Consider the following 9,663-nt stretch of genomic DNA (forward strand, 5'->3'; position numbering starts at 1 on the left):
ATTTGATCTCAGAAGAATAGGAAGCAATATTAAAAAAAATGTGATTTACCTATGTCTTGTGAATCTTTTTCTAGTTCTTTTTATTTAGAGGGAAAAAAGCCATCTTCTATTACTAGCTCTGCAATGAAAAATAAATTCTTAGTAGATCAAAACTATCACTTTAAAATCACTTTAAATGATTAAAATGATTAAAAATCATTTTAATCTCCTTTCTTCCTGAATCAGTGCTCAATTTAAGCATTGCTTAGTAGATAACTTCTAATGTGTGCTCTTTTTTTTTTTTTTTTAAGATTTTATTTGTTTATTTGACAGGCAGAGATCACAGGTAGGCAGAGAGGCAGGCGGGGGGTGGGGAGCAGGAACCCCACCAAGCAGAGAGACCAATGTGGGGCTCAATCCCAGGAGCCTGGGATCATGACCGGAGCCGAAGGCAGGAGCTTTAACCCATTGAGCCTCCCAGGCGCCCCATGTGTACTCTTTTAAAATAATTTAGAGTACAGGTAAGTTTTTTTTATTTTTTTTAAGATTTTATTTATTTATTTGAGAGAGAGACAGTGAGAGAGAGCATGAGCAAGGAGAAGGTCAGAGGGAGAAGCAGACTCCCCATGGAGCTGGGAGCCCTATGTGGCACTCGATCCCGGGACTCCAGGATCATGATCCGAGCCGAAGGCAGTTGTCCAACCAACTGAGCCACCCAGGCGTCCCAAGTTTTTTTTTTTTTTTAAAGATTTTATTTATTTATTTGACAGAGATCACAAGTAGGCAGAAAGGCAGACAGAGAGGGAGAGGGGGAAGCAGGCTCCCCACTGAGCTGAGAACCCAATATGGGGCTGGATCCCAGGACCCTGAGGTCATGACCTGAGCCGGAGGCAGAGGCTTTACTCCACTGAGCCACCCAGGTGTCCCTAGAGTATACGTAGCTTTTAATGAGAGGTTTACCAGGGAAATAAAACATAAGGCATTCTTTATGGTTAAAAACTCATTCTTCAGATGAGATAGGTTATTAGATACATTATAGATAGAAAGAAAAGTGAATGGTGTCCATTTGTGCAGGGTAGTGATTATTCTCTAATTTTATAGTCTGACCAAATTTATGTTTTGATGTAACATGAATTTTTGTGTGTAACAAGACTCCAACAGGCCCAAGAAACCCCTCATTACCCATTATCATCTCCACTTACTAGTGTATGCTTAAATTCTCAATTAGAAATTACTTGTTTTGGCTGAAGTGTTTGCCTTGATAAAACTCAACTATCTCTGGGAAATTAACTCTTTAAGCCCTATAATCATTTTATATTTTATTTTGGCTGAATTTGTTCTTGAGTTTCTTGAGGTTTCACTTTGATATGAGCAAGCAGGATGCTTGAAGTAGCTGTGAGCAAGTCCACTGATTAGGGAAATGGCCACAAAAAAGATTTTTTGCTTGAAAGATGAGTTTAATTTGTGGAATTGTTCTTCACGGAGGGCCCTTTGAGTTCTAACTGATTTTTAGAGGATAAACTAGAGCTGATCATTCCCACTAAAAGAATTTATTATGTGCAAAAGGCATGCAACATTCCTGAATTTTTAGTCCTCACTTTTTAGAAAATTATTTTAGAATATTTTAGATTATTCTAGATGTTTTAGAATATTCTAATATTGTAGAATATTTTAGAAAATTATTATTGGTAATTTAATGAGAAAAGAAAAACACAACCTCATGGACAAAATCATAGTGAATTGACAATATGATGATTTAATTTTCATTAATCATGCTAAAAGTTTTGATGAAGAGATTTTTAAGATTTATAAAGCACATTAATGATAAAATATATTAGTGATAAATCCAAAAGATTGGTGAAATAGGATTTAAGTATATACTTTTGTTAATAAGAATATTGATTGATTGTGGATATTCTGAGGTTATCAATCAAATGTTAACATTTATTTTCAGCCCTGAGCTTAAAAAAAAATTGCAGATAAGATGGCTTGGTGATGAGGGAAGAGCTTTCCCCCTAAATGGACAAAAAATAGTAACTGCCAGTTTTGAGATTTTCTGAATGTTTTGAGATTTTCTGAATGATCTTTCCCCCTAACTGGACAAAAAATAGTAACTGCCTCTTTTGAGATTTTCTGAATGTTTCTGAATGTAAAAAAAAAAAAAAAAAGTTTAAAATTTGTGTTGGGTAATTCTCACTTTAAATTGGATTCAAGACATTGTCGTAATTGCCAATAACTGTTCTGTGTGAATCCTTGGAACTCTAGTTTTAGATTTAGATCTAACCGATAACTGCATTGTCAACTCTGGTAAAGTGATAGGTCATGTTTTATTAGCATTTCTGTACCTAGTTTCTGGAGTGTAGTAACCAAAAAGTAAATGTTCAATGGATATTCAATACTTCCTTAATAGATTAAAATTCAATATTAATTCATAAGTAATTATTGATTCATTTCTTATGTGCTATGTCCTAAAAAAGAGCCAGAGATGAATAAAACAAATGGTCCAGTTAACAGAGGAGAGATGAGACAAGTGCAAATATAACTATAATATTAAGTGGGGTAAGGTGAGTATCCTGAGATAAATGTAAACAATATATAATAGAGGTGCAAAGGGCAGAGAGCTTGCACAGAATTTGGAGACAGGGTAGCCTTCAGGAGAATGTGATATTTAAGGCTGAACCTTGAAAGGTGGTCATGCAGCTGTGTGGTGGATTGGAAGGGTTGTCGTGTCAGAGAACATATTCTATATAAAATATCAGTGTGAATCAGACTGTTTTCCACCTCTGAATGGCCATAGCTATTGTACAGCAATTGGATCACAATATGTATTAATAATTTCATATTAAGGTTGTTACCTTCATTCTCTCCACTAAAATACAAACTTCTTAAGGGCTGTATATATGTTGGTACATCTTGTATCCTATGTTAAATCTATGAATGCTCTGTACACAAAAATATTTTAAAAATTTACTTTGCAACTTTCAAATTACCAAAGATTTTATAGTTTCACTATTTTAAAAAAAGATTTTATTTATGTATTTGAGAGTGAAAGAGCGAGAAAGAGCGAGAGACAGCACACAAGAAGGAGCAGAGGGAGGGGGAGAAGGAGAAGTAGACCCCCTGATGAGCAGGGAGTTTGACGCAGGGCTTGATCTCAGGACCCTAGGATCATGACCTGAACCTAAGGTAGACACTTAACCCACTGAGCCACCCAAGATTCCTTAGTTTCACTATTTGTGTTAGATTTACTTGCTGACAACCAAAATAGTTCCTCAGATATGATACATAATCAGTCATTTCTAGAACAACAGGTAAGGGCTAAAGCACTGGAGTTAGGACTGCCATTTTTAAATTACTGGTTTAACTACTTACCATCAGTGGAATTGTGGCAATTTATTAACCACAGAGGATTCGTTTTCTCATCTAGAAAAGAGAATGGTAATCATATTTATTGTCCAGGGCTCTGTGATAGATTAAAGATGGCCATAAATACTTTGTCACCCCTTCCTTTGAGAGGTGAAGTCCAGTTTTCATCTCTTAGAGCGTGAGTTGGCCTTTGTGATGCTCTTAATGAATAGACTGCAAAGGAAGTGAGATTCTGGGACTTTTGAGGCTGGATCTAATGCTCTGCAACTTTTGCTCATCCCCTTTTGAATTCTTGCTCTTGGAAATCTGTCTCTCAGAGTCCTTAGCCAATCATACAAGAAATTTGATTACCCTGAGGCAGCCATGTTGGAGACACCATGTGTAGGTGCTCTGGTTATCAGTACCTGCTGAACTCAGCTTCACAGCCATTCCGGCCAAGGCACCTGACATGTGTGTTAAGCCTCTGGCACCCTTCAGAACAGCCCATCTCCCAACTGAATGCCATATAGTAACCTCGGCTGACTCCATGTGGAGTATCAGTATGGCCAGTTCTAACCCTATGTGACTTTTTAACCTGATTTCCTTAATCATGAAATGTAATAAATGGCTGTTGCTTTAAAACACCAAGTTTTGGTTTGGCTTACTAATAACAACAAAAACTAGAACAGGCTATTATGAAGATTTAAATGATTTAATGTACATAAAACACTTAACACATCGCCTGGCATATAGTAAATATTTCACAAATTTTTTTGCTCTTATGGTATTATTATAATATAGCCACAATTATGAACTCTGTGTGCATGCGTGTGTGTGTGTGTGTGTGTGTGTGTTTGTGATTTGCAAGGATTGAGAAAATAAACACAAATGAAAGGCAATAATATGATGCATTTTCATATAAAATAGCCTTTGTAAAATTGTCATTCTGTAAGGAATTCTTGTTTTTCTCTGGCTAAGCATTAAGTAATGAGGTTTTTTTCCTTACGGTGTCCCCCCCCAGACTTTTTCTCACATTACTCTATATTGTCCATCTCAACAGCCCATCTGAATGATCTTCACTACTTCGTTAACTTCAGTTTCTATCATTTGTTAATGAAACCCAAATCTTTACCTTTAGCCAACTTATTTTTCAACTTTAGATGTGGATGTTCAGTTGCTTACTGAAAATCTTCACCTAAATGTACCATATGGCAAAACTGAACTCCTCAGCTCCTCATTCTTTCCCCTCAAATTTCCCTTGTTCACTAACCACTCAAGTGCTTAAGTCAAGATCTGAGTTTTAAATAAAAAATCTGACCTGAGATCACAACTTATATTCGTTACATGTTTGTTGCAATAGGATCCTATCTATAGACAGTAATCGAAAAGTTTGAGGCTTTTATAACCTAGCTTGTGTACTATGATACAGGAATTTCTATTTTGTGTGAAGGAACAATGTATATAAGTAGTGAAGAACACTTTGTAAGCTATGTGATATTTGGGCTGTACTAAGGAAACTACAATAGTTTAGCAAACTTTGGGAATTAGACCTTTTCTATCTTTTGTTTGTTCTTCACGCTCAAGCCTATAGAAGTTTGTGACTACAGGCATTCATCCAAATTTTAATTTGAAGGATGTCAAACAGCCATATAGAATTCATCTATCTATACTTCCTTTTTTTTTTCCTCAGTTCAAGTTTAATAGAAACAACAAAAGATCAAAAGTGACGCCCCACTACAGTATATATCAGTTGACCTGCCACATAGAATAGCTCAGGCCATTCTCCCTGAAAGAAGAAAGCTGACCTCTCCAGACCCTGCAGGAAAGGCTGTCCTAGACCACATCCGCACTGAGTCTAAAGTTGTGTGTTTCAAGCATGACCACAATAGTATAAAAGAGTTTCTGTCTTCACGGCTTCCCTCTGCAGCTGGGCCCTAAAATGGCCCAGTGCTCACTTCTGTTTGGAGAAATATTCTTTGCTTTTCCGGACTTTAGGCTTCCAGCCAGCGGGGCACACTTCCCCATGCTTCTCAGTTAACTGGAAGTCTCAAGAGTCTCATCCACAGACTGGCCCACTAGGAGACATTCACAGTGACTGCTGAAGGATACCTTTATCATCAGTGGTAAAGAGGTCCCTGAACAAGATGTCTCCATCACCCTCTAAGACTTCATAGTCTTGAGTGATGGTATGCTTGGGGTCTGATACCAAGGGACTGTTTGTGGGTCCTAGTCCTCCTTGTTTCTTGAGTGTGTTGATCTGTGCCAGACAGTAGAAATGAGAATCCACAGAAGCACCAATCAACTTGGCAGTTGGGTTTCTTAAATTCTTCTGCCCTGTCGTTGAAAGCAATGATCTCTGTGGGGGCACACAAAGGTGAAATGAAGAGGGTAAAAGAAGAACACTGTATAGTTTCCTTTGTAGTCAGATATGCTGATGTCTTTGGACTGGCCATCTGGCATAACAACCATGGCTTTGAAGTTGGGGGCAGGTTGCCCAATTTTAACATTTCCTGAAGACATCTTACCACTGGCACCTCTAAGAGCACTCCAAAGACCAGTCAGGAGGAAGACACTGTCTATATATTTCTTTTTTTTTTTTTTTTAAGATTTTATTTATTTATTTGACAGAGAGAGATCACAAGTAGGCAGAGAGGCAGGCAGAGAGAGAGGAGGAAGCAGGCTCCCTGCTGAGCAGAGAGCTGGATGTGGGGCTCGATCCCAGGACCCTGAGATCATGACCTGAGCAGAAGGCAGTGGCTTTAACCCACTGAACCACCCAGGCGCCCCTGTCTATATATTTTTAATCTTTGGTACTGTTAGCAGTAGTAAAGCCCATTATTTTTTCTAGTTGGCACATAATACCTTTCTTCTCTTCATAGCTTTGTCAAAAACAGACATTATTCGACACTAGCCATGTGCCCAGTTCCACATGAATACTCGAAATCTTGAGATTTTAAATCAAATTTAATCAACTGCTTAGACTTAAGTATTTCCTGTCTCCTATTGTCATTTTTAACATAATTTTTATTTGGATTTTAGTATACCTTTATGATAATTTATGCTGCTCTGATCTTTAGTCCCTGGAAATAATTGTAGCAAAAATTTCTGTGGCTTAAATTTGGAAAGTACTCATTCTGTTGAAGATTTACCATATATGCTACCATATTTAAAGAGTAAAGGCTTGCAGGAAAATTATACTTGTTAAGCTTGTTTTATCCAGTGGCTGCCCTGCAACTTAAAAATAATTCACATTTGTCATGCTATTTACTCTTTAGTTTGAAAGACTTAGAACTTTAAAACTGATACTTTAATTTCATGAATGCCTTTTCTACTGCACTGACTCAGTGAGAGAGGAAATCTTTTATGTGTATACTTTCCACTTGGGTAAACTACATAAGAGTCTTTTTTCTCTTTCCTAAACAGCTTCCCTAATTGTTCACTATTGCTTTAGATGATTTCTGAAATTCCTTGACAATCAGTCTTAGGTGGGCTTGCTTTCTGAAGGTGAGACTTTCTCCTTTCACTGCCCACATTCAGACATTACCAAATCTGTCTGTCATATTTCTTTTGACTCTTTGCTTTTTCCTTTCCTTTTTTACATTGCAGTCTTTGTCTTGCCAATGCTCTTTCAGTTTAATAGAATATTACTTTTGTGTTCCCACAATGACTTTATAAGAAAATTTATCCATTAGAGGATAGCTGTATACCTCAGAATGTTCATTTAACAGATTATTTTGCACAGGTTTCCTTTAGCCTGAAATCTTCACCTCAGATGGGTTCCAAATATCCTTGAGTTTCCAGAAATTCATCAGTTGTATAAAATAAAGCATATCTGTAACAAGCTTCCAAGCATGTGCTAATGTTATCACACTAAAGGAAGAATAGTGTTTTGGCAGAGAACTTTTTAATTAGTTGCTTTAGTAAAAACAGCTACAACTCCATCTTCTACTCAGCATAGAAAATGCACTTTGGTCTTTAGGTCAGCTCATATAAGACAATTAACTGGCAGGAAAGTCAGCACTCTTCACTACATGGATACAATAGTATCAGGGAAGTGTTAGAGTAACTTAAACTTCCCTAATGAGCTTCAGGTCTTTAATGAGAGGATTTTCTGTTCTTGTATGATTAATATTGCCTGTGATAGAAAGAGGACTCATGTATGTGTGTGTGAAGGAAATGTGGGGCAAAAGAGTTCAAGATAAATGATGAAGAGGAAGTAAATAAGGGGTTAATCCCTTAAAGCCCAAAGGAGATTAATTATTGATAACCAGTAACTGCCACCAGCACGAGTCATCTCTCCAAATAATTATTATAGCCTACAATAAAATAGCAACTATTTTTAAACTACCAGGAGTTTAACCATTTATTTTCTGAGTTTAGTCAACCAAGGAATCTATGCTGGCAGGCTATATAATTATGTGAAATTGTGAACCTATATCATGTGTTAAAAGACACTATTATTATTTATAATTGGTCTAAATTTTTTCTCCATAAAAATAGTCATTGTAAATCACTCAGTCAAAGTGGGTGAACTGACTCTGTGTGTTCATGTGCATGCATATTTGTGTAGGTACACAGCTTTGTGTGTGTGTGTGTGGGTATGTTTGGAAAGTCAGGAGATTAGAGGGGATGAAGAAGAGAAAATAAGAAAAAGAGATAGTCCAAAAGAGTCAATGATGTTAAGTAAAACATTATTAGAATATGTGGGCATACATAATCAGTTATTTTCCCAAACACAAACACAGGTTTCCTTTGCTTTCCTGAAGTTCGCTTCTACAAAAGACCTGAATTAATACCTACTTTCACTACCCCAAAAGAAACTAGAAGGGTATTTTCACTTCCACACAGTGGTGATTGCTTCTACATTTTATGCAGTTTCAGCTAGTGAAAGCTTTCATAGGCGCACTCTACTCTCAGAGAGCAGGGAAAACCTGTAGTTTTTGAGTTATTGGCTTTCACTAGCACTTATCCACTGAAACAGACTACAAGGTGTTAAGAAGTAGTGAGAATTTAGTGATGGGAAGTGATTAGAAGTAGTGAGAAGTAGAAGTAACGAGAAGTAGTGAGGATGTTAAGGATGGTGAGAGAGGAAAGATACAGGTATATGGTCATCATGTTTCACTAGAGTTTAGCCATGGACATGAGTAAAAACTGGACAGAGAGTTGGTGAAGCCTAGGAAACAAGGATGGCTTTTTAAATTTTAATGGGTTATAGAGATTATAGAGAAAAAAGAGTTAGAGCAGCCACAGAGGATGGAGGAGAGAATTGTTTTGTTGCTGTTGTCAGCTGCCTCTGAGTGTGTGCTGGGGAGATTTTAATTTCTGCAGGAGACATCACATTTATTTATTTAAAAAGCAGTTAAATTGGGGTACCTGGGTGGCTCAGTTGGTTAAGCATCTGCCTTCAGCTCAGGTCATGATCCCAGGGTTCTGGGATCCAGCTTTACATTGGGCTCCCTGCTCAGTGGGGAGTCTGCTTTCCCTCTACCACTCCTCTGCTTGTGCTCTCTCTCTCTCAAAATAAAGAAAATCTTAAAAAAAAAAAAGACGTGATTCAATTACCCACAGAAAAACCTGTAAATTTCTGTGTTTCAGACCCAATAGGGGAGAGGTTGGGGTCATTGTACTGCAGCAAAAATTGGGGTGCATTCAAGCACACTGCCTGTGATGCCCATGGAATGGGTGTGTGGGACCAGGGGTGGTACACAGCAAGGGACTGGATCATGTATACAGTTTCTCTCCTTTCTTGCTAAAAGTAGATACAGTACCACTTGGTCTGGTGTACCTATTACCTATTTTCAGCAAACCTGAATATTGCACTAGTTTCTTTACTGAGTGTCACTTATCTGCCTTTTAAGCTTGGCTGCATCCATATCATATTCTATCAACCATCTGGTGAACAGTGAAACAAAGTTTCCCCTTCTCAAGCTTCAGTGAGAATTGTGCCACCATTTGGAGGTAGGAGGAGAATTGCAAGTCATTAATCATCCATCAATACTGTTTACCATTAAGAATAGATGTTTCAGGTCTATCAGCTTATTGCTGCTTCTGTTTTTCTTAGGTCACAGAATATTGGTCAACCCAGCATCAGCTCAGTTGGCTGATTTGTATCTTTGGTACAAACTTCTTAGATGGACCACACAGTCATTCCTCCCTTGGGACTCATAGTCTTCCTCTCAGGAAATTTTTCAGGATAACAGGTGAGTTTCCTCACAGCTCTGGATCTCCAGACCTCTCTTATTTCACATTTAGAGGAATCTCCAATCCATGTACTCTCTTAAGCTCTACTTTCCCTTTATTTTTTTATATCTGCTATTAATTACCATTAAAACTAGAATC

The 9,663-nt window shown here is 37.5% G+C and overlaps 1 pseudogene; it reads right to left on the bottom strand.

Annotated features, from left to right (window-relative positions):
- Nucleotides 1-5,275: 5,275 nt before the first annotated feature.
- On the bottom strand, nucleotides 5,276-5,844 carry LOC116867415 (annotated as a pseudogene).
- Between the last annotated feature and the right edge of the window lie 3,819 nt (nucleotides 5,845-9,663).

This window comes from Lontra canadensis, unplaced genomic scaffold (assembly GCF_010015895.1).
Source record: "Lontra canadensis isolate GAN:19392208 unplaced genomic scaffold, GSC_riverotter_1.0 scaffold12, whole genome shotgun sequence".
Classification (NCBI taxonomy): domain Eukaryota; kingdom Metazoa; phylum Chordata; class Mammalia; order Carnivora; family Mustelidae; genus Lontra; species Lontra canadensis.